At 39.6% G+C, this 27,795-nt stretch overlaps 1 protein-coding gene across 6 annotated transcripts in view; it reads left to right on the top strand.

Annotated features, from left to right (window-relative positions):
- Positions 1-27,795, top strand: part of LRRC8D (leucine rich repeat containing 8 VRAC subunit D) — a 130,843-nt gene that overhangs the window by 21,679 nt on the left and 81,369 nt on the right. The gene's annotated exons all lie outside the window — the stretch shown is intronic.

The raw sequence follows: 27,795 nt of genomic DNA, 5'->3' as shown, positions 1-27,795 counted from the left end.
TTTTCTGCACAGACTTTCTGCTTCTTTATTTCTCTGGCAGCTCCTCTCTCCAGGGACTAAATCAGATGGACTTCTCCCCACCTCCCCTCCCCCAGTGAAAGCCCAGCCTTGTTTTCCTGCCTTTATTTATCTGTCTGGTTGAATTCCAGCCTTGCAGAGGGACACCAGGGGAGGTGTGATGGTTGAGGAGAGTCAGTTTGGTAGGAAGATTGTAGCCTCAAGTTAAATGTTTGAATGATGTTAAGCCAGTGACATCGTCTTTTACTTTGTTTTGGAAGAAGGGATCCAAGCAAATGACTGGAGGGAGAAAAAGGAAATTCCGCAAAGAGGGGTCTCTTTTTGTAGCAGGGAGGGAAAATGCACAATCGCAGTACTGTGTACACTTAGCCCCTTCATCATATTGGGCACTTGAGCTTCCTCGGAAAGCAAAGCCTAAATTCATGATGTTCTATGTTCATCATACCCGCCCCCCCTCCATGCTGAATTTTTTATAGTAAAACATATTTATTACATAATTGATTTTGCTTTGAAAGGAAAATCTTTGGTAGTTTCTCACCCTGGTAAATTTGTACTTTCCCCTCCCTTCCCCTTTGTTTTTCTTTTTAGCAGCATTGAGGTAATTTGAATTATAAGATCCCATTATTCCAATAATCCTTCAGAACTTTAATCTCTTAAAATGCAGCTGCTTTGAGCATTGTGATATTATCAGTAATTGGTATAACTGTGTGAGCATTAAGTAACCAAGATACACTATGAGCACTGAGCAATTAATTTTATCTTTTTTTAGATAGATGTAGACTTCTTAAATTTGATTTTCATATGTCTGTGTTTGTGCCTCTTCTTGCCAAATGCGTCATGAGATTAAAAGTGAAAACAAGTCATTAAGAGAGACTCTTGAAAGGAAAGACCTGTTCAACCATTTGTCTCTATTTTTTATACCCAGGTATACTCTTGGCCCTCTGGTTCATTAATTTACTTGAGGACTTTCCTCAGCATCTGTCATTCTGTTTCAGGTAAAATAGAACAGCCTTTGTGACCTCTCAAACTTATCCCCTACTTAGGAACAGGATTTATTCCCACTCTAGTGGAATTTAATAATAACTAAATAATAACCCAGGAATAATAATATGTGGCCTTTAGATCCTTATTTTCTGTTTGTTGTTGTTTAGTCAATAAGTCGTGTCCTATTCTTATGACCCTATGGACTCCTCTGTCCATGGGATTTCCCAGGCAAGAATACTGGAGTGGGTTGCCATTTCCTTCTCCAGAGGATCTTCCTGACCCAGGAATCAAACCCAGGTGTCTTGCATTAGCAGGTGGATTCTTTACTGCTGAGTCACCAGGGAATCCCCCTATTTTCTGTTTGCTGCTGCTGCTAAGTCACTTCAGTCGTGTCCGACTGTATGTGACCCCGTAGACGGCAGCCCACCAGGCTCCCCCGTCCCTGGGATTCTCCAGGCAAGAACACTGGAGTGGGTTGCCATTTCCTTCCCCAATGCATGAAAGTGAAAAGTGAAAGTGAAGTCACTCAGTCATGTCCGACTCTTAGCGACCCCATGGACTGTGGCCTACCAGGCTCCTCTGTCCATGGGATTTTCCAGGCAAGAGTACTGGAGTGGGGTGCCTTTGCCTTCTCCGTATTTTCTGTTTACAGAGAGCATTTTTCTCCATTTCATTTGTAATGTATTTTTTCTTCTGACAGTCTGAAACAGGATTCATTTATTCCATTTGATGGAGAGAAGAAACTGAGGCTGATAAAATGTGACTTGTCAATGGTCATAGTAGTAAATGGACATGCTGGGACTTGAACAGGGGTCTTAACGATTTATAACGCTCGGCTCCCTTGAAATCTGGAAAGTTGCTGCCTAAGGCAGAGATGGCAGTGATGATTCAGATGATCTTTCACCTTTCTAAAGGAGAGCTGATAAACACTGACTTGAGATTAACTTTACCTAAATCTTTAGGTCTTTTCCCATTGCTCTCTACCCAGAGTTTAAGGGGTTTTATTGTTTTGTTTTTTTCCATCTTTTACATTTACACTTCCTCTGTGTTGGTGACTAGATTTAGCTGTGTTTGTATCATTGTGACTTGCTTTCTGCTGCCAAAATTCTAATGGCAGGTTTTAATTTACAGATATCTTGTCAGGTCCTAGTTTGAAAGGTCAGATTAGCATATATTAACTTCTTAGAATAAAAAAACACTTCTGGTTTACCCTTAGGACACAGTTTACATCCCAGAAAAGAAATGATAAATTAATAAACGATGTATATAACTCTCTCCACACCCCATTACCCTACATACATTATGACTACCTTACATAGGCCCCTAACCTCTCTATCCCCAGTTCAGGATAAGTTACTGAAAAGCTTATATTATAGAAAGATGTGGCCAAATCCATATATACTTTATGTATTAAATATTTTTGTAATACTCCCTAGACAGAAATGTTTATTTTTCTTATTTTTGCAGTGTTTAACATTGAGGCTGTCTTTAGCTAGGATTTTTATGTTACACTGAGAAGAATATAAATTAAAATTTGGAGTATGTTTTCGCTGGGAAATGCTGGATAAAATATGTATTTTTTTTCTCTTGAACATTTTGAGTATCTGTAGTGATCTATATCTTCCCCTTTGTAGAATTGTGTCAGAGTATCAGGAGAAGGAAGAGAAGGTGGAAGATGGGGGAGAAGAAATAAACTGAGTGATCTTTTCTGTTTTAAGGGAGGAATGGAATGATACATGTATATTTTCTTAATACACAATGCACTGCCATTTCTATCTTTGAACGGTTGCGATGGCTTGTGAACTAAGAATGAAAGGGTAACTACCTTTGATGTTAAATGCCAAGGGAAAGTTTATGGTCAGGAGAGGACGGGGAATGGAGATAAATGTACATTAGGACTTTCAGTTTTTTGAAACCCTCTCTCTTTTTCCTTCATGTCTATTATAAATACAAACTGTCTTCAGTTAGAAATCGTGAACTTTAAAGCAGTGGTTCTCAACCCTTATAAAAATTGGGATACTTTTATTAATACTAAAAGGTTTTAAAGATTTTTGCTTCTTTAGAGTTTTCTTCTCGTTTCTGATGATTGCTAATTTTTAGTGACAAAGTTACTATTTAGTATTACTTAACTGGATATGTATTATGAAGAACGACCACAGCATCTTCCATATTTGTAAAATAGTGGTCCATGTATGAGTGAGACAAGGGTTCAGTATACAGACCTCTGCCAGGATCCTAGAGCTCATAGGTTGGAAACTGAGGACCAAAGTGAAACAACTGCTCCAGGCTGAAAATGCCAAAATGGTAACGTATACACCATGTTAGCCATCAGGTTATAAAGATTCCCAAGCAGAATTTTTCCTCTTTGTTGAATGTTCAATAGCTGATGTGTAAAATCCTGCTTTCCATCTGATCTTGTTTCCAAGTTAATTGTTTTCATGGTCAAGCTTTCAGGTCCTGCAGTTACTCAGTCATGGATAGCTAGAGTTCTAAGCGTTCTCCCGACATTTTCCGATATGTGCGTGCGTGTGTGCGTACCAAGTTGCTTCCTCACTTTTGACTCTGCAACTCCATGGACTGTAGCCTGCCAGGCTCCTTTGTCCATGGGATGCTCCAAGCAGGAATATTGGAGTGGACTTCCTTGTGTTTGTGGAGTCAGGACTCTGACACTAGTCCCAGGGTCATCACTGTCATAGCTGCCATCAGAAGCAGCCTTATATTCATTTCCCAGGAGCTAAAAGAGACTTCCTAACCTTAACCTTTGGACTTCAAGGAGATCCAACCAGTCCACCCTAAAGGAGATCAGTCCTGGGTGTTCACTGGAAGGACTGATGTTGACGCTGAAACTCTAATACTTTGGCCACCTCATGTGAAGAGTTGACTCATTGGAAAAGATCCTGATGCTGGGAAGGCTTGGGGGCAGGAGGAGAAGGGGACGACAGAGGATGAGATGATGGCTGGATGGCATCACCAACTCAATGAACATGAGTTTGGGTAAACTCCAGGAGTTGGTGATGGACAGGGAGGCCTGGTGTGCTGCGGTTCATGGGGTCGCAAAGAGTCAGATACGACTGAGCAACTAAACTGAACCTTAACATTTACAGTTTTCAATAAGTATATGGAAGAAGAGAGATAATTTACCCTGTTCTGTACTGGGAAAAGCTGACATCTAAGTTTATATTGAATCTGTCTCTCTGGTTTTCATGTCTGTTGCTGAGGTTTTGGTGTTCTAAGATGGATTAGGCAGGACACCACAATCTATTAGGGTTAGTGCATGATGCACTTTTTTCTGATTTAAAAAAAATCATTTTCTATTTATTGAATGCTTTACATGGATTATCTCTAATCATCCTAGTGTGGTGCAGGTTGGGTATTATTGATGTTTTTTATGTAAAGAAACTGAGGCAAGTGGAGACTGTAACTTACCCAGGTCTCATGGACAAGCTTAGGCCTGGCCTTGGATCCAGGTTTGTCCATGGGGTCGCAAAGAGTCGGACATGACTGAGCAAGTCACACACATACACATACACACGCTAAAACATCTGTGTCATTAGATCTGCTTCTTTCTCTGTCCTTAACCTCATCTGTGAAGAGAAATGATAACGTTTTATTTAGTCTTACCTACCGTTTTAGCTATAAAGAAAGCTGAGCGCTGAAGAATTGATGCTTTTGAACTGTGGTGTTGGAGAAGACTCTTGAGAGTCCCTTGGACTGCAAGGAAATCCAACCAGTCCATCCTAAAGGAAATCAGTCCTGAATGTTCATTGGAAGGATGTTGAAGTTGAAACTCCAATACTTTGGCTACCTGATGTGAAGAGCTGACTCATTTGAAAAGACCCTGATGCTGGGAAAGATTGAAGGCGAGAGGAGAAGGGGATGACAGAGGATTAGATTGTTGGACGGCATCACTGATTCAATGGACATGAGTTTGAGTAAACTCCAGGAGTTGGTGATGGACAGGGAGGCCTGGCGTGCTGCAGTCCATGGGGTTGCAAAGAGTCGGATGTGACTGAGCGACTGAACTGACTGACCTTTTTAGCAAAGATTCCATTAAAATCCTACCACATATGCAGACTGTAGAAATAGGGACATGAAATAGGGACATTTTATAAATGTTTTTGACTTCCATGCAGTATGTATGTGCTATTTTCCCCCCAAGGAACATCAGATCAGATCAGATCAGATCAGTCGCTCAGTCGTGTCCAACTCTTTGCGACCCCATGAATCGCAGCAGGCCAGGCCTCCCTGTCCATCACCAACTCCCGGAGTTCACTCAGACTCACGTCCATCCAGTCAGTGATGCCATCCAGCCATCTCATCCTCTGTTGTCCCCTTCTCCTCTTGCCCCCAGTCCCTCCCAGCATCAGAGTCTTTTCCAATGAGTCAACTCTTCGAATACGGTGGCCAGAGTACTGGAGTTTCAGCTTTAGCATCATTCCTTCCAAAGAAATCCCAGGGCTGATCTCCTTCAGAATGGACTGGTTGGATCTCCTTGCAGTCCAAGGGACTCTCAAGAGTCTTCTCCAACACCACAGTTCAAAAGCATCAATTCTTCGGCACTCAGCTTTCTTCACAGTCCAACTCTCACATCCATACATGACCACAGGAAAAACCATAGCCTTGACTAGACAGACCTTTGTTGGCAAAGTAATGTCTCTGCTTTTCAATATGCTATCTAGGTTGGTCATAACTTTCCTTCCAAGGAGTAAGCGTCTTTTAATTTCATGGCTGCAGTCACCATTTGTAGTGATTCTGGAGCCCAGAAAAATAGTCAGCCACTGTTTCCACTGTTTCCCCATCTATTTCCCATGAAATGATGGGACCGGATGCCATGATCTTTGTTTTCTGAATGTTGAGCTTTAAACTAACTTTTTCACTCTCCACTTTCACTTTCATCAAGAGGCCTTTTAGTTCCTCTTCACTTTCTGCCATCAGGGTGGTGTCATATGCATATCTGAGGTTATTGATATTTCTCCCGGCAATCTTGATTCCAGCTTGTGTTTCTTCCAGTCCAGCGTTTCTCATGATGTACTCTGAATATAAGTTAAATAAGCAGGGTGACAATATACAGCCTTGACGTACTCCTTTTCCTATTTGGAACCAGTCTGTTGTTCCATGTCCAGTTCTAACTGTGGGTTCCTGACCTGCATACAGATTTCTCAAGAGGCAGGTCAGGTGGTCTGGTATTCCCATCTCTTTCAGAATTTTCCACAGTTTATTGTGATCCACACAGTCAAAGGCTTTGGCATAGTCAATAAAGCAGAAATAGATGCTTTTCTGGAACTCTCTTGCTTTTTCCATGATCCAGCGGATGTTGGCAACATAAGTATATTGAATCTATTGGTGAGTGTTTCTTGAGGCAGTATTGTCCACAAGGAGTATTAGGACATAAATATACTAATTTTACAACGAACTGCACAGAATATTGTCGGTTTTATATCTCCATCAGTACAACATGTGATTCCTTTTTTTATTAACTGATTTCCTGAATTTGCTATCCATTAGCTGTTCGTTGTGGCTCATGGTTCATTTCTGCCTTGTTTTGATTATAAGTGAGGTTGAGTGTCTCTTCATTTACTTAATTTAATTTCCCTTTTCTGTGAATTGGGTCTCTTGCCCTTTTCTTGTAAGAAGTTCCTTGAAAGAATTCTTATGGAGTTCCTTGTAGATTCTAGAAATGAATCCCTTGTTAGCTGTGGATATTGTGAATACTTCTATTCCGGTAAGTCACTTGTCTGATAACTTTGTCTGTGGTGCCCTTTATTAACATCAACTACAGAATCTTTAATTATAATGTAGTTGAACTCACAATTTTTAGTATTAGTTGTGATTATACATTTTGAGTCATTTAAGAAGCCCTTCTGTATTCTGGGCTCACATGGCATCTCTTCACTTTTTTAGCTTTATAGGTTTACTCTTGGGGTTTTTTAATGATTTGGAGCTTAAGATACGAGGTGTATATTCATTTTTTAAAAAATGTTCATATTGTGGGCTAGCCAGTTTCCTCAACACTACTTACCAAATAATCCACTCTTTCTTCACATTTTTTGTGCCACCTCTAGCATGAACATGTACATTTATACAGATCACTTTCTGAGATCTATATCTTGTTCAGGTGGCTTATTTGTGTATTCCTGGGTCATTGATTTTTAAATTACGAGGGCTTTGAAATATGCCTTATCTTGTTACATGTACATTTATGACTTGGCCTTATTAGCATAATTGATATAACTTTAAAAGTTCAAAAGTAATTGAGATTATTTTAGGTATCTTTCTTGCCTGTATTTGCATGTGTGTTACCCAGTGGCTCAGAAGGTAAAGAATCTGCCTGTAGTGCAGGAGACCTGGGTTTGATCCCTGGATCCAAAGGATCCCCTGGAGAAGGGAATGGCTTCCCACTCCAGTATTCTTGCCTGGAGAATCCCATGGACAGAGGAGCCTGGCGGGCTGCAGACCACGTGGTTGCAAAGACTTGGTACAAGACTGAGCGACTAGCAATTTCACTGTAACCCTTTACATCTACAAACATTTTCTAGAAATATGTTTACTCTTTGGGAACATTATTTAGTAACAATTTAATTTAATCCTAACGTTCCCAACATTCCAATTTCTTTTCAGTTTAATTATTGTTGTTGTTTAGCACTGATGGCAGCCTTTCACGCTTGGTCATTTTTGTAGGGCAGTGGGTGTCTCACTTCCAAGTCCCCTGTTTGTTCTTCAGTGCCTGCACATGCTCATGGAGCTGGGGTGTGCATTCCCGATATGGCTTTTGAATGAATGTTTTATGAGGTGTGATGCCGTAATACATGGCTGAACACTCTTGAAAGCCCATTAATTATAGATGTTCCTTTATTATTGGGAAGACACTGCCAGTTGCAGCTCAGGTTTTCTCAGAGTTTACTTTGCTTCACTCTGTTCCCAGTTCATGGGGTCTCATTCCTCCTTCAGCTTCCTATATACGTCACGCCAAATGCTAGGTTGCTTTGTTTGATAAGCAGGCATTTACATGCCTTTGAAGAGTAAGTGTACTTTTTCCTTAGTATACATGGGATGAAACCATGTTGTGGATAACATGGCTTATTGGAAATTATTGTAGGGGACAAGCTGTGGTCTCAAAATAGACAGTATATGACATGGTTCATCTAGGCCTTCTGGTCCACGAATGGGTGATAGGTGTATTTTATTTTTCTTTTGTCTGATCTTCTTAAGGTGCTTTGTGTGTATAGGAGAGGGATACAGTTTAACAACTGACATGTACTAGGCTTGCACAAAGTCTGATAAAATGATAATATAGAGTGTTCTAGAGTCCAAAAGCTGCTTATAAGATCAGTGTCCTTGGATTGTTGGACTTGTTCTTCTATTGTGCTTTAAACAGGCTCTATTCACCGGAATTTGATGATAACAGCCCTAGCCACTGACGTGACTGACCTTACATCCTCAGGAGAGGACTTCATCTAAGTGGACCTTTTCTGTTTCTCATTCAGGCTCCTCTGTGCTCACCTCAGCAGCTGTCAGACCCACCTATCTTCTAGCCTCCTCTCTATTCAATTATTCTGATATACTTGACATCCATGCTGCTTCATTTGTTTAACAGACATTTGCTGAGCTCCAAACTATTACATCTTAGTTCCTTTATCTCTTTTCCTCCTTCCTGCTGTATACCAGTCATTATGATAAATTCTTTTTTTTTTTAACTTTTCAGTGTTTTAATTGGAGCATGATTGCTTTACAGCGTTGTGTTGCGTTCTGCTGTGCGACAGTGTGAATCAGCTGTAAGTGTACATATCTTCTCCCTCTTGAGTCTCCTCCCCACCCCCATCCCAGCCCTCTGGGTCATCACAGAGCCCTGAGCTGAGCTCCCTGCGCTGCACAGCAGCTTCTCGCTAGCAATATATGTGTCAGTGCTACTCTCAGTTCGTCCCACCCTCTCCTTACCCTCCCTGTGTCCACAGGTTTGTTCTGTGTATCTGTGTCTCTATTTCTGCTCTGCAAATAGGTTACAATGTGAGTATGACACAGTTCTTGACCTCAGAAAGATACACAAATCATTAATCAGAACTTAGAATATGAAACACTTTACAGCAGTCCATTGTGATAAATAATAGTGGAGAATGGGGAACCAAGGAGGGAGTAATTTGTTCTTTCTTCTTTCTCTCTCTTTTTTTGTTCTTTCTTGTTTGGGAGGAAAGAATTCATGCAGGAGGTGATTTTGGTGCTAAATATCGGAGGGACAGGATTATTTACCAGGCTCAACAGGAGGGAAAAAAAAACAGAAGAAAGCCCAGGTTCAGAACCCAGAAGAACTCAGTTTGTGAGGAACACAAAGTCTGTGGGACTGAAACAGAGAGGTGCAGAGGGGAGGAGAGCAGAAACTGCATCGTGGTTCGGATTCTTGGTCCAGCCCGTCTAGGATCATACATACTAGCATTGTGGAATTATCAAAAGTGAAGTAAATGCTTAAATCAATGTCCTAAGGTATGTGAAAAGAAAGCAGAGAGAAGTCCTATGGCTGGTATGTGCAAAGAAAGCAGAGAGAAGTTCCATGGCTGTTGAAATAGTCCAGGTAGAAATAATGAGGACCAGAACTAAGGTGATGATGGTGGGAAAGGAAAGGAGAGGATGGATTTGAGAAACATTTAGGAGAAAGAATTGGTTGCCAAGTTGATGAAAAATGGGAGAAGAGTAAGAGAAAAGAAGAAGAAAATAACTCAGTGTTTCTGGTTGGGAAAATTCACTGGCTCAAGATGTCATTCATCTGAATGGAAAACAGAAAGGAAGCAAGTTTGGAGAGAGAATAGTGAGTTCAGTTTGACGTAAAGTTGGGGTGTCTCTGGGGCATTCACCTGATCTTGACAAGCTTAGACCCCCAGAGAGAAGTCAGGGCTGGAGATGTGTATTGGGGAATGACTGGAACTGATGGTTCTAGCCACGCATACAGTTGAGATCCCCATGCAAGGACCAAAGACTGAAGAGACAAAAGAAGGGGAGAGAGGAAAATGCACAAATACAGATGATAATAATATTAAGCACCAGGGTTTTTTGGTGTTGTTTCCATATGTTATGTCAGAGAATCCTTATAGTAACCCCCTGAAATAATTGTTGAAATATCCTTTACAGATAAACTATCTTGAAAGCTCGGGTGAGCAGCTTGCCAAATCAGCCATGTATTAAATAGGGAAAACGGTCAGGTGTGACCAAGGCCACAGGAAGGTCAGGTAAAGATTGAAAATGAGAGATTGGGTTTGGCGATCAGGTATTTCGTAGGTAGAGGTTCTACAGTCTAAATCTAGATTGTCATGGATGAAGAAAGAGTAGGAGTTGAGAAGTGGGGGCACTGAATGGAGTGCATGTGTGTCTGTGTGTACACATTTGTCCATGAGGAATATTTTTTGTGTGGCATGGTAGCTAGAGCTTGTATTTTTGTTGAGAAGAGTGGAGAAGTGACTGAGCTAGAAGAGAGAGGTAGAAGTGACTGAGGCAGAATGGAGTAAAGTTCCAGAAAAGATAGGGTGGCCAGGGTCTGGAGCGCAAGCTTGTCTCAGGAGGGAATAAGGACATTCACACCTTGGAGACAGAAGAGGAGGTGGGAAAGATACGTGCCACTGTGGTTGAGTGGGCACGTGGAGGCAGGGAGGAAGTTGAGAAAGTTCCTTCCTGATGACTTAGGTTTTCACAGAGAGGTAGAAGCACATGAAATCTGCTGAGAGTGAGGAGGCCTTGAGAAAACAGTTGAAAGTTAGTAACAGTTAACTTGGAAAAAGGAGCTCATTGATTTAGGACAAGTATAATAATAGTCCTGTATCACTGAGGGCCCTGTTGGGATTTTGTTAGTGGGGATTAAATGCCAGTAGTGAATTTTGTTTTTTCTTTTCTGGTTGATACCCTAAAATGAATATGATGAGTGACCTTCAAAAATAAAACACACAGGCCTTGCCTGAAATGTTAAGTCTAGGTGGTGATTTAAAGAAGCTTAAGGATGTTGTAGGGGGAAGGAAAAATAAGAGAGGGAACAAAAATTGAGTTTAGGGAACTTGTGTTCTAGTCTTAGTTCTTCCATTAACAGAGGATGGGCTTAGGGAAGTCCGCTAATCCCTCTGAGCCTCAGTTTCCTCATCTTTCATTGGAGGAAGTTACTCTTCATGTCCCCCAAGTCTCTTGTAACTCTCAGAACTTCTGTGAGACTTGTACATCATTGGACAAAATCAGAGTAGTTATCATTCATGAGTCCTTCTGATAACGGCCCTGATGCCTGTGCCTTTGGAGTATTGACAGCAGGAGACCAGGACAGCTGCCAGGTGACCGTGCCCAGGCCTCTGACTCTGGGCTGCACTTGACAGTGGGAGAGAGGTAGCAAGTCAGGAAAGGGGGAACAGAGCTGGGGGGAGCTGGGCAAGGGCTGGACAGGAAGTGGGTTTGCTGTGTGCCACAGCTCCCCGAAACATGACAGGTCATGTCATTCATAGTCTTTGCATTCGTCTATGTTGTTTCTTTGCCTATATGATTGCATTTTATTTTCACTGCGTTTGTTTCTCCTTCTTCCTTGAAAATGCTCTACATAGGAGAGAATTCAACCATTTCAGAAGGTTTAGCATTATTTGCAGTATCTTAGCTTATGCAGCCTGTCTCCTTTCCATCTCCTTCACTATACCTTGCTTGTCTTTGCCCGTAGAGAAGTCAGAAACAGTTGGAAGCATTTCACCATTCTTCTCGGTTAGCTGTGTTAATCCCCTGAAAGATTTATTCTTCAAAGCCATTAACTGTTTCTGTACCCTATTAAGAGCAGTGATGGCCTCTGAAAGCCCAGGAGGGTATGGCTAGCATGAAAAGGTGAGTCCAGATGAGTTGAGTGACTAAGAGATTATTGTAGTGATTTCACAAGCCTAAGCAGGTGATAGGGCACTTTAAAATTAAGCCTCTAATTTCTCTATGCTATTACAAATTTGAGAGAAACTTGGGCATTTCCTTTTTTCTTCGTTAAGCTATTGCACAATTTAAGGCTTGGAAAATTCTTCACAGGAAGAAACAGGGTGTAACAGTTTGTGTGAGACATTTTTTGAAAAGTCACTCTTTTAGCTTGTTTCTGAGAATACTCTTCTCTCCACCGCCCACCCTCCCCCCACCCTGCTTTAGCTTCTTTTTGGAAGTGTTATTATCTCCACATAATTAAATATTCTTCAAAGTGAGACATAGTTAAAAAACTAAAACCATTGAAACATAAAATTAAAACATAGTCTATAAATGTGTTCTTCCATTTCCTGAGAAACAGCAGGAAGGATTTGCTCTCTCAAAATAAACTAAGTAGCCTGACTGTGAACTCAGAGTAGTAGAGATCAGAGATTCCAGCATCATCATACAATGGGAAATTTTCAGTCATTTTCTCTAACCTCAGAAAATCAAGTCTAATACTTTTTGTTGAAACACAAGGAACCAAGATGTGTATGTACCATTTAGGAATATACCTTTGGCATACATGAAGTTGTGGTAATCCAAAGTGACTATCTAATATGTCTAGGAGAGTCTATTTCCAAGATGTATTTGATCAGTATGGGCATGTTAGACCTGCAACAACAGAAAGGGTCCTTCAGCATTAAGCTTAGAATAGACAACAACCAGCTGAGTTTCTATATATCCATATAGCATTTAAACTTGAACTTAAAACTTGCTCGGTCAGTGAATTATTTCATAGCTTTGCTAGTAAGAAAAGTTTAGCAGCTCATGTTGAACATGCAACTACACTGAAGGAGGAATCTGCTAGTAATCTGAATTCTCAGGCAGGAATAGGGGCATTTATTAGTATTTCTCTACTTCCAGAAACAAGTGGTGGGAGCACATTATAAAGAGAGGAAATGAGTTGTGTTATGTTGCCAAATTTTTCTTTCTGAGCTATAAGCAAGATTAGGGAGAAATACATGTGTTAAGTATTCATCTACCATTCATTTCTGAGCTGAAAGAATTTTATATTTCTCAAATAGGATAAAATAGGTTAACATTTTGAAATATTGAACAGTTTTTATATATATTGGAGAAATTATGTTTACTTGAGAACTTTATAGAATTTCTTAATAGACCAGTTTTTTTTTTCCTTTGTCTTTTAAGAAAAAGTAGAAATCTACTCAGTACTCTGTAGCCTCTATGAGAAAATAACCTAATAGAGTGGACATATGTATTTTTGTAACTGCTTGACTTGTTGACTTGTTGACTGTTGTACACTTGAAACTAACACAGCATTGTAAGTCAACTATACTCCAAAAAAAATGCTAAAAAGGTAAATCTCAAAGTAGTAGACAGCCCATGATCTCAGTTTCTGTTTCTTTATTTTTAACCTAAGTCTTTACATTTACAGTGGATCTCTTGTAGGTAACAAATATGGGGTCTTTTTAAAAAATCTCTGACAATCTGTCTTTTAGTTGGTATGTTTATATGATTTACATGTGATTATTGATAAAGTTGGACTAATGTCTGAAGAAGGAATCTGCTACTAGTGTCCAGCTGTTTTCTGTTCATTGCATTTCTTCTTTGTATTTTACCCTTCTTTTGCTTTCTATGGTTTTAAGTAAACATTTTATATAGTTCTGTTTTATCTCCTCTTTAAGCATATATTTCCTTTACAACATTTTTTTAGTCCTGACCGTGGAGCTTACAATTGATCTCACTTTCTTAAAAACAAAACCAAAACACAATAGCAACAACAAAACCCCCATTTTTGTGTGTATAGATAGGAAACAATTTGGAAATATCTATACTCAGACATTAAGAGTAGTTATCTCTGAGTGGTAGGCTTCCCTGGTGGTTCAGTGATAAAAAAAATCCACCTGCAGGAGACACAGGTTTGATCCCTGGGTTGGGAAGATCCCCTGGAGGAAGAAATGGCTAACCACTCCAGTATTCTTGCCTGGCAAATCCCATGGACATAGGAGCCTGGTGGGTTACAGTCCACAGGGTAGCAAAAAGTCAGACACAACTTAGCGGCTAAACAACAACAATCTCTAAGTGGTAGGATTAAAGATGATTTCCTTCTTTTTTTTTTTATAGTTTTATGTATTGTCTGATTTTCTTTTAAGTAACAAGCAGGTATTGTTATAATCAGAAACAACAGGGCTCTTTTCATTTTGAAGAAAAGGAAAAGGCAAATCACAGCAAAACAAGCTGAAAAATCTCCCATGGTTCTGAAATTTATACCCTTTCTCTGCTTCTGACTTGAGGCAAGCACACTGTCCCACTCCACCAGCACTCCTTGGGTAGGAAATGGGAAAGACCTTGCCCTGGGAAGGTCGTCGATTCCTGGTCTGTACCTTCTGTGCTTATACGGTGAGATCGAAGCCTCAGAATTTCTTAGCATCAGTTCCCCCTGTAGTGTGGCATAGGACAGGTTTCCATTTAATACACAGTGAACCAAAAACCTCTATTTCTACATAATTAAGTTTTCTTCTACTTGGAATGTCTTTATGCCTCTTAACTGTCTTTCAAAAAATAATGAGGAGAGTAAGAGCACTCAAAAACTAGTTTAAAGTATAGCTTTCCATGTAAAACTTGTAATAGTTCTTTGGTTCTGGTATCTGTAGTAATAGGTGAAGATAGTGTAACTAATGTGAGGCTGTTGTTCTGTCTGGATTTGGAGGGGGCTCAGTCCCACTTGTGACGTTTTAGAGAAAATTATCATTACTGTTTTAGAAATGTTAATTATATCCTCTGAATTTACCTGTGCATGTGAACCAAACCCAATTAAGGTTGCATGGCTCAGTGCAAACAGATGAAATGTAGATTTTTTTTTTTTTAATGGTTTTTAGTACCAAGCTGGATGACATCACCGACTCGATGGACATGAGTTTGGGTAAACTCCGGGAGTTGATGATGGACAGGGAGGCATGGCGTGCTGCGGTTCATGGGGTCACAAAGAGTCGGACACGACTGAGCGACTGAACTGAACTGAACTGAACCTGCCGGGTGTTTTCAAGAAAGTCATAAATTTTGTAAATATTGCAGTTTGTTAGTCTGTGTAATTGGGACTATTATCTTTTGCTGCTTAACTGCTGCATTCAAGTAAACAAAAGACAAGTGAAGCTTTTTATGTCTTCTGAAAGAGGAGGGCCTAAAAAAACAAACACTTTTTTGTTCTTTTTCCAAAAAAAGCGTAATTCTCCATTTTTATGTATTTTATTACTAGAGTCAGGAAATTTTAAGGTTAGAAATGAAGTAGTAGTCATATTCTGTTTAAAGCTAATAGAATTATACATTTAGATATATACAGAAAATTAGAAATGTTATGAAATAAGTGTAAAAAAGAATTCATTCACAGTACACTTATTATTGTAACTGTTAAAATATATACACATTTTAAAGGAAATGTAAAGATTAAATATTGCTATTTAAGGAATTATGAGTAAAATTTAACAAACTTTCTTTGTAATATTCTTATGTTAGATATTTTACAGGAAGTAGAGAAGTCAGAAGTTTCTGGGGTGCTTACTAAGATTAGTTGGAAAAGTTACTGAGTTTTTAAGTTTGTAGTATAAAGTATATTAGCAGACTATTTAATAGATGTGTGAAGTAGAGAAGTAATTTGCCTCTTTTTAAAACTCATTTCTGAATGAAAGACTTGATACATGGAAATATTAATGGAGAAACAACAATGACAAATCCAGGGCTTGTTACTAGGTTAGCCCATTTATCTAAGCATTATCTGTGTGGGCTTGGTGCCTCTGATCTGCTGCTGCCGGTCCCTTCACTCTGGTTTTGATTTGTCAAAGTCTGTGCTGTAACAGTTTCTCTGCCTTTTTGTCCCTCTTGTACAGCTGTGAAAATTACTTAAGTGAGAAATGGTGTGGGGGTAAGAACTGTGAATGGAGAAAAGAAATAATCCGCTCATTGTTTAAATACAAGGAAAGAGGATTATCTGCAATCCTGAGCTTTTACCCCAGAAGAACTGATAGTATAAATAGGTCGTCTTAGCTTTTATAAATGTAAACCGTAATGCTTTAATAACTACTCTTAGGAAAAAGTCAAGAGGCACTAATTTTGAGGTACCTTTTCATCCTTTTACTTTATGATGATTCCTCTATATGATTCCTAAATTATTTGCTCTTTGAAAGAAGTATGAGCTTGTAATCAGCCCTGCCACAGATGCCCAGTATGGGATCTAGATACTAGAGCAGTGCATTGACAAAGAGGCCGACTCCCATTTTGTGCTTTCAGGAGGTGGTTGTAAACAGCGAAGTGAAAATGTAAAAATTGCAAAAATGACTGTGGCTGTAACCTGCAAAAATACTGAGCATTAAAATAATCCTTATATAATTGCCAGATTGATACACATTTTATAAATACATATAATGAATAAAATATATGAAAATATTTTACATATTTGCTAAAATGAAGTTCCCGGCCTTTTTTAGTGTTTAATTCTAGATGTGTGATTCTTACATTTTAGGACACAGTAACAAAGCAACATTTTTACAACAGTCTTAAAATACGATTTACCAAGTAGTATTCTCACTTTCCGGATGGAACCTAAAAACCAAGCAGTAAGTTGAAGTTGAAGGCCACACAGTAGATGAGCTGTTCATTCCTAAGTAAGCTTTCATCAGTGCTGGGAAAGAGAGCTTATCAATCTCCAACTTAAGGAGTAAGTAGATTTATCTGAGCCATTACAAAATTAAGGGAATGTACATTTTCAGCTTTTCTGGAAGAAATGAACACCTCTGTACTCTGATCTCTTTCAAATTCATCATATTTTGAGCTAAATATTATGCTAAAACTTAAGGCAACTGATTTCTTTCTTAACAAAAATAAATTTACATCTTCCTCTGTGAATGTGAAGATAACTAACCAAAGATAAGCCCACCTTCAACTGTCATAAGCTTACTTCTCTGTAATAAGTTTACTAATCCCAGAGCTTGTTGCCCTTACCTTAAAAGTGCTATTTTTAGGGGAAAAAAAAAAATTACAGAATTTTTTGAGATTAAAAAAATTATATAATTTTTTGAGATATTCCTTGAAAGTTTTCTAACGTTTTCCCTCCCTCCATTTAGTTATGGATGGGGGCTTTGACAGGAAGCCTCATGTTTGTTGCAGATATGATCATCTCCTGGGAAAAAGACAGGTGGAAATTGGTGGGAGACAGATTTCAGCTTAATATAGAGGACAGATCTCCTTTAAAGTCATGCAGAGCCAGACTCAACTGCCTGGCACTGTTGAGGGCCCAGCCCTGAGGGCACCTTGTAGGGGCTGTCCATCCTTGGCCGAGGCTGTAGAGAGACCTGAAACCTCCCATGGGAGGAGGGGGATCAGAGATGTCCTCCGAGGTCACACAGTGCATCTTCAGTCATAAGCTTTGTGCTGGAAGAACTTCATTCAGGTACCAGCTCTGCTGTGTACTAGCTGTGCAACTCTAGGAAAGTAATCTAGATTACTTTCTCTAAGCCTCAGTTTGCCCTTAAAATGAGAACAAAATGATGTGAGGCTTACATGAATGTAATGAATGTAAAGCACTTGGTGTAGTCATTCCTTCTGATTCTGTAGCTTTTCACTCTCTGCCCCTTTTCTCTTCTTTTTCTGTCCTCACATTCATTCTTTAGCAGTCTCTGTTTTCTCTCCAGTTCTCTACCTGTGTCCTCGGGCCTGCCCATGGTGCCAGGGATGCCCTGAGCTCCTTCAGCAACCTTACCATCAGTGTCCGATTCCTAGGCAACTCAGTGAACAACTGGTGATCCTCCGTGTCCTTTAGATTTGGCATGAGGGATGGCACTGAAGATCTTAATAAAGCCAAGACACATTGCTGCATTAGCTTTCACTGTGGCACTTGCAGCTTCACAGTTGATGGCCATGAAAGCACTGAATGGAGTTGGATATGGACAGAGAAAAATTTTTTTATACAAAGCGTTATGAAAGTAAAAATGTGCTGGCAGCATTTAATTTTTCCTTTATTTAAGTCTCTTTTAGGGAGTCAGGCTCCTAACTGTGAGAATTATATTTTAGAGAGAAGAAGAATATCAGGACCACAGAGCCAGAAGCATTCTTTTTAACAGGAACATTTAACATAACCTTAGGGAATTGCTGTGGGTAGTAAAGGGGCGGTATAAAAATTTTGTTCATTACATGCTATTTGAAGACCACTTGCTTGACAGAGTGATAGCCCTTAGTAATGTGGTGGAAACTCTTTAGTACATCTTGACTAAAAGAGATGTGGCTATACCCTTAAAAAATACAGGTTATTAGGACTGGAAAGCAACTTTGTGGACACTCAGTTCAGTGATTTTCTCTTATAAATAATGAAATGGAGAATCAGAGACATGAAGTAACCTGTTCCTTGAAATGTAACTCTTCGTATTAAACAAAGGCACACTGGAAAACATAGCCCCTGCCACTGCAGTCATTTTCTTATATTCCACTGCAGTACCATAACTCTGGCCTTTGGATCTGGAAGTCATATCTCTGTGGCTCAAAGATGGTCTCTACTCTGTTAGCCCTGGTTGCTAAGTAATGAGATAAGAAACTTCCCATGTTCTTACTCAGATTCTTTCTTTTGTTCCATGTTTGATGACTTTATGAAATCTTTGATTTATTTGGGGATTCCCTGGTAGCTCAGCTGGTAAAGAATCCACTTGCAATGCAGGAGAACCTGCTTCAATCCCTGGGTCGGGAAGATCCCCTGGAGAAGGGAAAGGCTACCCACTCCAGTATTCTGGCCTTGAGAATTCCATGGACTGTATAGTCCATGGTGTTGCAAAGAGTCAGACACAACTGAGCGACTTTCACTTTATTTGGTTTATTTGATTGCTCTGGCCCAGGAATCATTTACATAGGCAAATATCTGGACAGCTTAGTTTTCCTGTATTTGACAATTTTTTGATCTCTTACTCCATGCCAGGCACATTTATATTTTTAAGTAGTTTACATGAGCTAACTCTGGCAGACAGGTATAGTTATCTATACTCAGTTATCAGAAAACTGAAGTTTACAGGGCTTAAGCATTTATTCCAGATTCTATAGTTTACAAACTGGAACTAGATCTCAGATCAGTTTTCCAGACCATGTGTTCATAATTGCTGCCTTGTCTACATTTTCTGCAGCCCTTACTGCCTGTGTAATGGAAAACAGGGCATAGAATTGAAATCTTGTGGCAGATGATCCAAAGAGGATCATCTGACCTAACCTCTTAGCTTCTGACAGATGAGGTGTGATTTCATACATGAGATATTCAAAGCCTTGTTTACATTTATTTTTTTGGTTTGATACTTCAAAGTAAAAATGATATTTTAGTTTTTTATTAGTATAAAAGTAGTAAATCCTCATTACAGGAAAATGTGAAAATATAAGAAATAAAGAAGAAAATTGCAATAAACTTGATAGCTTTTTGTAGCTCAGATGATTAAAAGTGGGTTCAGATTTCAGCTTTATCACTTACTAGTGCTGTTTGACTTCGAGCAAATTTTATAGCTGACATTTCCATGCCTCAGTTTCCTGTGTGTAAAGCAAGAAAACTCAGGGTGCCTAACTTGTGCAGTAGTTATGATTAAGTGGGTTCTTATTTGTGAGACATTTAGAATAGTGCCTGACACATAATAAGTGTGATACAAGTGTTGATGAAATAAATAATCATCCATGTCAATAGTCTTCCCATCTTTGGCCCCTGGAGAAAGAACTAGAGGCAGACACAGAATGTAGATCGTGCATTGCAGTGAACGGATAATGGACTGAGATGGAGGCAGGGGACCCTCTGCCTCTGTTTGCCTCCTTAATAATCCTAGAAATTCTTGGAAGTTTCACCTTCAAGACTGAAATGATTCTCCTCTTTCTGCTCCTTGCTCCCAGGGAGCCCACAGAAACCAAGCCTGTTTATTGCGTTTCTTCTTTTGTAGGCTAGGCCAGACGTGAATTTCCTTTCATGTGATATTTTCTGTGGTCTGTGTTAGTTTAGTTTTTCCTTTGTTTTCTTGTGCTTTGGTGTGAAGAAGATGCCCTGTTTATAGAGCCTTGGTGTCTTTCATGTATAATGCATTCTTCAGCTAATTCTAGTTGCTCTGGCCCTTTGAGAGTTTTAAATTGCTTTGTTCCAGTTTCTAAGCATTTTTGAAATATTAAAAATGTTCATAAGGGAGTGGGTCATGGGAAAACTTTTCCCAGAGTTGTTTGTCCTTAACAAATTGTGAATTTGCATGGAGCGGTTTAATGCTGGGTTAAATTCTGCCAGGTGCAGTGGTCACTTGAACTTGAATTCCGAGTTCTTTTGATACTTAAATCCGTGTTTCTCAGGCATGAAGTGGAGAGTGGGAGCCTCTTAAACCTAAGTGCCTATGTGGAGCTGTTGCTCTTTGTCCCATCAAAGGAAGGTCTGAAGTAGTTCGGGTTTGCATTGAAGCACCGTGTCAATAGTAAGGATCAAAAGATTTGTCTGTTTTCAGATTTTGTCTTTGAACCAAGACTTTCCCAAAAGAACACAGGCTTGTTTTGAATATTGCCGCCTCTGGGTGTGAGTGATTATGCAAGTCAGTAGTATTTTTAAAAAATATTCTTAATGGATGCAGAGGTATGAAATTGCAAGAAAAACAGAAGTATTTTTTTCCAACAACTTGTACAAAGCAGCCTTTGAATGCAGGTGGTCCTCAACTTACAAGGATTTGTGATTCTTCCTCCATCTGGTGAAAGACACCATCCACCAGTTACCACTTGGCCATTTTCCATAATATTGGGTTGGCCAGAAAGTTCATTCAGGTTTTTCTTTAACAGCTTGCTGAAAAACCGGAATGAACTTTTTGGTCAACCCAATATATCCTTCTCATTTAACTCCCACCTGCAATGAGTTGTCAAGCTGTCTCAATTCTGTCTTAAACTTAAGTTCCTAGATTTTATCCAATATGTCTTAAAACTCTCCCATATGCTGCTCTAGTGCAGGATTCCCAGGTGGCCACCTTCCTGTCTTGCCCAGCCTGCTGAAGCTGCCTCTAGCCGTCCTTTCTGACCTTGACCTCCAGTGCTCTGTACACCTGAAGTCTGAGGGGTTTTTACAAAATAAAACTCAATGTGTGTGACCTGTGTAAAACTCTCCAGTGATTTCTCATCACCCTCAGAAGTCCTCCCTAAGGAATTAAAAGTCAGACCCTTTAAGAAGTCTTCAGGACCTTGCGAGAGGAAGTCCCTGCCTCTATCTAGAATCAACAGCTCTTACCCTACCCCCACCATGGCCAGCCCCCCACCCCCACCAGCATATATCAGAGTTACACTCCACTTACAGCCTTGCAGGACTTCTTTCTGTTCCTCTAATCTTCTGTGCTTTCCTGACAAGTCTGCAGGGTGTGTCTGATGCTGAGATTACTCTCCCCCTCTGTTGCTTCACTTTTCTCTGAAGTTGTGTTAGTCACTCATTCGTGTCCGACCCCATGGACTGTAGCCCACCAGGTTCCTCTGTCCATAGGATTCTCCAGACAAGAATACTGGAGTGGGTTGCCATCCCCTTTTCCAGGGAGGCTTCCCAACCCAGGGATTGAACCTGGGTCTTCTGTTTTGCAGGCAGATTCTTTACTGTCTCAGCTACTTCTAGCTCCCATTTCTTCTTTTTTTCTTAGCTTAAATGTAATTTTCTCTCAGGGAGTCCTCTTCACCCCATAAACTAAATTAAAAAATGCTATTTTTTTCTGTAATACTTCCTATCTCTTTGGCATTTCACTTGTTACATTCGCATGCCTTTTTCAGTAAATTCTAAGCCCCATGAAGGCATAGATATGTCTGTCTTGTTCTACACTGTATCGTAATTACCAGGCCCACAGTAGGATCTTGAATGTTTTTTGAATGAATGAACATGTTCAAATCAACCCCATATTAGTGTTTGCCAGCCACACATGCATTTCAGCCATCCCCTTTTGTTGACTTAAATTAGCTTTGCTTAATTGTACTAACTATATATAAACATGAAATAAAATATATACTCTTTATGCTTATAACTTTTATATAGCTGTTAAACCATTTTTAAAAATCACCAATAAATGCAAAAACTATTAAACAATTAAAATTTAAATTAATGAATGCTTTTTTTGCTGAGTCTTAATCACTTATGTTTATTTATTTTAAATAATATAAAGTTGTTGCCTTGGGTCCTAATAAATACTTAATGCGTAACAACCTTTTGATTTTGATAATAGTAATTCAGAAAATACCTGTTGGCAATAAATATATTATTCAAAATCACATTATGGACTTGAAGGCCTTGCTTGCTATCTCAGGACCATCAGACTGCAGCTGTGTCAGTGAGCAGTCCTTGAATTACAGTTTTAATGATTTTAATGATTTCCAATTTCTTTGCTAGTGTAGTTAGTGTCTTATACATTCAAAGACTAGTATTCACAGGTACTGAATTGACATCAAACATACATTCAATTCAATGATTACTAGAGTCAAGAAAAGGAGCACAATGTTTGTGAAATTTAGTTCTTACAGATTTTTAGTTTCAGCATACAGCCAAGTGTCAGACTGTTGAAGGAAGTCAATAGATAGTGGAAATGACTCATTTACACTGTTTTGAAAACAACTTGAACATAATAATTCCTTTTCTTATTATTGCCTTCTCTTTGTAAATTTTTGAACCACCAGAACAAAACCTTTGTTCTACAATACCTTCATGCCATTATGAAGATGTTGTTATGAATGCTTTAATGTCATTTGACCTTCATTTGGTGTGACTTGATTATGTATCCAGTCTGCCTCTGTCCTTTCCTTATTAGGCTGTAGCAGTGAGTGTAGCACAGAACTCCAGTGCCTGTCATTCTGGTGTCATGAAATCAGTCTTGGTGATCAATAAGTGTCTTAAAATTGGCCTTTGTCACTGTCGTATGTGTGCCTGCCTGCACACTGTTTCTGTGATGAGGATCACTCAGCACCAATGTAATAATAAATGTACACCTGGGCACTGTGTTGGTAAAGGGGTGGTTAAAATGAGCTGGTCTGGATTTATACCACTTTCTTTCGGATGAACACTAGGATGAAAATACAGAATTGAAAGATTATTTTGGAGAAGTCACAGATTCTTGAGTGTATCTGTGGGTCTCTAGAGATCCTGAGACCCCCAGTTGAGGATATGTGCTGAGAGCATTTGCAGCAGACCATGTACAAACCATAGCCAGATCACTGTGTTTATGAAAATGTTCTGGTTCATGGGGGTCATTCCCTTGGTTCTCTACATCTCTCTAGCCTGTTAGCCTGTCCCTGCATCTTAACCAAGCCCCTTCTTGATGAACGATGGAGAAGCCTTATTTTCTGGTCTCTCTAAGGCCTCAGAGGCTCTCTGTTGGAGTCTCTCTCTGGCTTTTTGTGGTTCCCTAGGTAACTCTGCAGGCCTATCACTCAGAAGCATGGGGCACTTGTTGAGGAGAGAGCATAGAAGAACATAGCAGAGCAGGTAGGGAAGGCAATGAGGATTTCAAGTAAATCAGATTCTTACTCTTAATATGAAAAGGAAAAATTGATGCAGATACAGACCCCAAAGTCGAAGGCACTTTATTACATTTTGGCTTTAGCCTAAGGACCTAGAAGTAACTTTTTTGCATATATAATTTTAATAGCATTATTGAGATAACATTCATATACATACAGTTGGCCCAATAAAAGTGTACTATTCACTGGTGTTAAGTACATTCATGGATTTGTGCAAACCATCATCACAGACAATTTTAGAATATTTCATCACCCCAAGAGAAACTGTGTATCCATTATAAGTCATTCCCATTCTTCCCAACTTCCCTAGGCCCTAGCAACCGCCAGTCTACTTTCTTTCTCTGTAGATTTGCCTATTCTGGACATTTAATATAAACAGTATCATATATTATGAGGTCCTTTGTTTCTGGCTTCTTTCGTGGAGTATAATGTTTTCAAGGTCAGCCATGTTACAGCATGTGTCGATATTTCATTTCTTTTTATCACCAAATATTTCATTATATAGATTGCCACCAAAATTTCAAGTGTATTGCTTGGTAGTGTTATATTCACATTGTTGTGAAACAGATACCCAGAACTTTTTCATCTTGCAAAACTGAAACTAGGTATACTTCATCATTTTATTTATTCATTCTCATTTGTTGATGGACATTTGCATTATTTTCCACTTTGCCTATTTATGTACAAGTTTTTGTGTGGACCTGTGTTTCATTTTTCTTGGTGTATCCCTAGGAGCAGAATTGATGTCATATTGTAATTCTGTATTTAACATTTTGAGGAAATACCCAACTGTTCTCCAAAGTGGCTACACCATCTTACATTTCCGTCAGCAACATATGAAGATTCAAGTCCTCCACATTCTGGCCAACACTTGTTATTTTGTGTCTTTTGATTAGAACCATTTTAGAAGGTGTGAAATAGTATCCCATTGTGATCTTTATTTGTATTTCTCCTGTGATTAATGATGTAGAACATCTTTTCATGTGAAGTTTAAAAAATTTAGCTAAAGCTTTTCTTCTTCAAGTTTCCCTCTACTCCTAGGGTTACAATTTAAGAAGCAAGTACACCTTTGGGGACTGGAAGATTGAGAGAAAATAACTGCTCTTAGTGTTAAGGACTGACTATTCAGAACTTAGAAGCAATTGAAGCGTCACATTGTCAGGGACCTCCACATGGAATCCTTGTCCACAACAAGTAAAGGAGAAGTTGTAAAATGGGCCCGAGTGTGGGAGAGTCCCTTTCAAGCTCCTAAGTTACCAACACAACCGAGCCAAAGAATGGCCTTCAAATTGTGGGAAAATACAAAAGTCGTCTTTATATTCTCTAGTATCTTGTTTGGTGTTTGGCACAAAAATATTTATTCTTGGCATTGGAGAAGATTTATCCTTAAGTATAGCAGACAGACCAAGAGTTTAGAATTATAAAATATGAGAAATGGAGGTTTTATACTGCGTAAAGTGGAGTTGTGACGTGAAGTAACCATAGAGTAAAGTCTACCAGGTCTCCTCAGATTATACAGATTCCTTCAAAAATACCTGCCTAATATCTTCCATGACTATTACCACACACACTTGAAAGTATTTGTGGAGTCCATGATACCAATGAGATTTATGTATATCTCTATGTCTCTCTTTATTCCCCCCCCTCCTTACATAAGGCAGATCAATTCTTGCAGAAATAAAGAGCTAATAATAACCATGGTGTGTTCTCTTGGCAAAATATTAGCCTTTGCCCTGCTTCATTCTGTACTCAAAGGCCAAATTTGCCGGTTACTCCAGGTGTTTCTTGACTTCCTACTTTTGCATTCCAGTCCCCTATAATGAAAAGGACATCTTTTTTGGGGTGTTAATTCTAGAAGGTCTTGCAGGGCTTCATAGAACCATTCAGCTTCAGCTTCTTCAGCATTACTGGTTGGGGCATGGACTTGGATTACCGTGATATTGAATGGTTTGCCTTGGAAACGAACAGAGGTCATTCTGTTGTTTTTGAGATTGCATCCAAGAACTTCATTTTGGACTCTTTTGTTGACTATGATGCCTACTCCATTTCTTCTAAGGGATTCTTGCCCACAGTAGTAGATATAATGATCATCTGAGTTAAATTCACCCATTTCAGTCCTAATATTTTAGTTCACTGATTCCTAGAATGTTGACGTTCACTCTTGCCATCTCCTGTTTGACCACTTCCAATTTGCCTTGATTCATGGACCTAACATTCCAGGTTCCTATGCAATATTGCTCTTTACAGCATCGGACCTTGCTTTCATCACCAGTCACATCCACAACTGGGTGTTGTTTTTGCTTTGGCTACATCTCTTCATTCTTTCTGAAGTTATTTCTCCACTGATCTCCAGTAGCATATTGGGTACCTACTGACCTGGGGAGTTTCTCTTTAAGTACCCTATCATTTTGCCTTTTCATACTGTTCATGGGGTTCTCAAGGCAAGAATACTGAAGTGGTTTGCCATTCCCTTGTCCAGTGAACCACATTCTGTCAGAACTCTCCACCATGACCCGTTCGTCTTGGATGGCCCCACACAGCATGGCTCATAGTTTCATTGACTTAGACAAGTCTGTGGTCCATGTGATTAGATTTGTTAGTTTTCTGTGATTGTGTTTTTCATTCTGTTGCCCTCTGATGGAGAAGGATAAGAGGCTCATGGAAGCTTCCTGATGGAAGAGACTGACTAAAGGGAAAACTGGGTCTTGTTCTGATGGGCAGGGCCGGGCTCAGTAAATCTTTAATCCAATTTTCTGTTGATGGTTGGACCTGTGTTTCCTCCCTGCTATTTACCTGGGGTCAAACTATGGTGGAGGTAATGAAGATAATGGCAACCTCTTTCAAAAGATCCCATGCATGTACTGCTACACTCAGTGCCCCCAACCCTGCAGCAGGCCACCACTGACCCACACCTCTACTGGAGACTCATGGACCCTCACAGGCAAGTCTGGTATGTTCACAAGTCACAGAATGTTGAACTCCATACAAAAGTCTTCCTTACCCCGCTGAGTCCTTGCAGCAGGAATTGGGAAGATGTTGAATGAGAATTTTATGTACATACCTACGCCATGTTATTTGGAAGGAGATTTGTCATTGCTTCGCTGGCCTGCTCCCTGCAGGTGCAGTTGAGTGTGGCAGGAACCTTGCAGAGTGTGCTGCCATGGCTGCACCTGAAGCAGATATTGCAGCTTCGTGCACACTTAAGAAGTTTGGATTTGATTCTTGAGCCAGCAGGGAATTTTTAACTTGGGAGAGTAACGATTGGTTTCTCTTTTCTTTTCTAAGGAAATGTAACTGGTGGCATTGTGGAGGATAGGCTGAAGAAGGTGGAGATGAGTGGCGGGGACTTTGGGTTAAAGCTTAAATGTAGGCCATGAGGAAGAGAGGACCAATGTGAAAGTCTTCTAAGGTGAAACCATTAGTACCTGGTAACCCTGTGGATGTGAGGGTTGAGAGATATAGGACTTGAAGATGCTTCAAGAATTCTAGCTTAGAAAACCTGGGCAAGGTACCATATTGACGCAGAATTGTAGGATTAGGTGATCGATGAGGTCAGGAATATCAAAGCCAGTGGTAGACTTAGTTCAAGGCTCCACTCTTGATGGTCTGAGAACCTTTGTGGTTCTCTTGATCTTGGGTACTTTAGTCAACTTAATTAGAAGATAGAAGTTCAATTGTGTTTGTCTGCCTTTTAGTTTATCTACAAAATTGATCAACATTAGCATTTCTCCTGGTATCAAGTAGTTCTTTAAGGCAAGAAAAGCATTTAGTTAAACTATTAGTGCTCCTACTAAAGTTTTTCCCAGGTTTTTGCAAAATTTTCTTTTAAGTAGACATATTTAGAAGGAAACTCAAGAAACAACATTTTGTTACTAAGCTGGTAAAAGACATTTTAAACTCTGCTCCGCCCCAAAGGAATTCTAATTGATAATGCCAGTGTTTTCCCAGTTGTAGGTCTTACATCCATCCCATCTTTAGCTACAAGATTCCTCAGATAAATCTTGAGTTTAAGGGAAATAGACCCTGTATGGAGTAGGGACAAGGTGGAACTAGGTACCCTTTCCAAATCAGCCTTATGAATATTTGATCATTTTTAAGTGAACCAGTAGTAATAGCAGTGTTTTATTCTTAGTACAATTAAATTCAGACTTGTGCCTTCAGTTAAAGCATAGGAATTGAACCTCAATGCTGCTGCTGCTGCTGCTAAGTCGCCTCAGTAGTGTCCGACTCTGTGCGACCCCATAGGTGGCAACCCACCAGGCTCCCCCGTCCCTGGGATTCTCCAGGCAAGAACACTGGAGTGGGTTGCCATTTCCTTCTCCAATGCATGAAAGTGAAAAAATAAAGTGAAGTCACTCAGTCATGTCTGACTCC

The sequence above is a fragment of the Bos indicus x Bos taurus genome, chromosome 3 (genome assembly GCF_003369695.1).
Source record: "Bos indicus x Bos taurus breed Angus x Brahman F1 hybrid chromosome 3, Bos_hybrid_MaternalHap_v2.0, whole genome shotgun sequence".
In the NCBI taxonomy this organism is placed as follows: domain Eukaryota; kingdom Metazoa; phylum Chordata; class Mammalia; order Artiodactyla; family Bovidae; genus Bos; species Bos indicus x Bos taurus.
The sequence above is the reverse complement of the archived record's forward strand: the minus strand, read 5'-3'. Positions and strand labels throughout refer to the sequence as shown.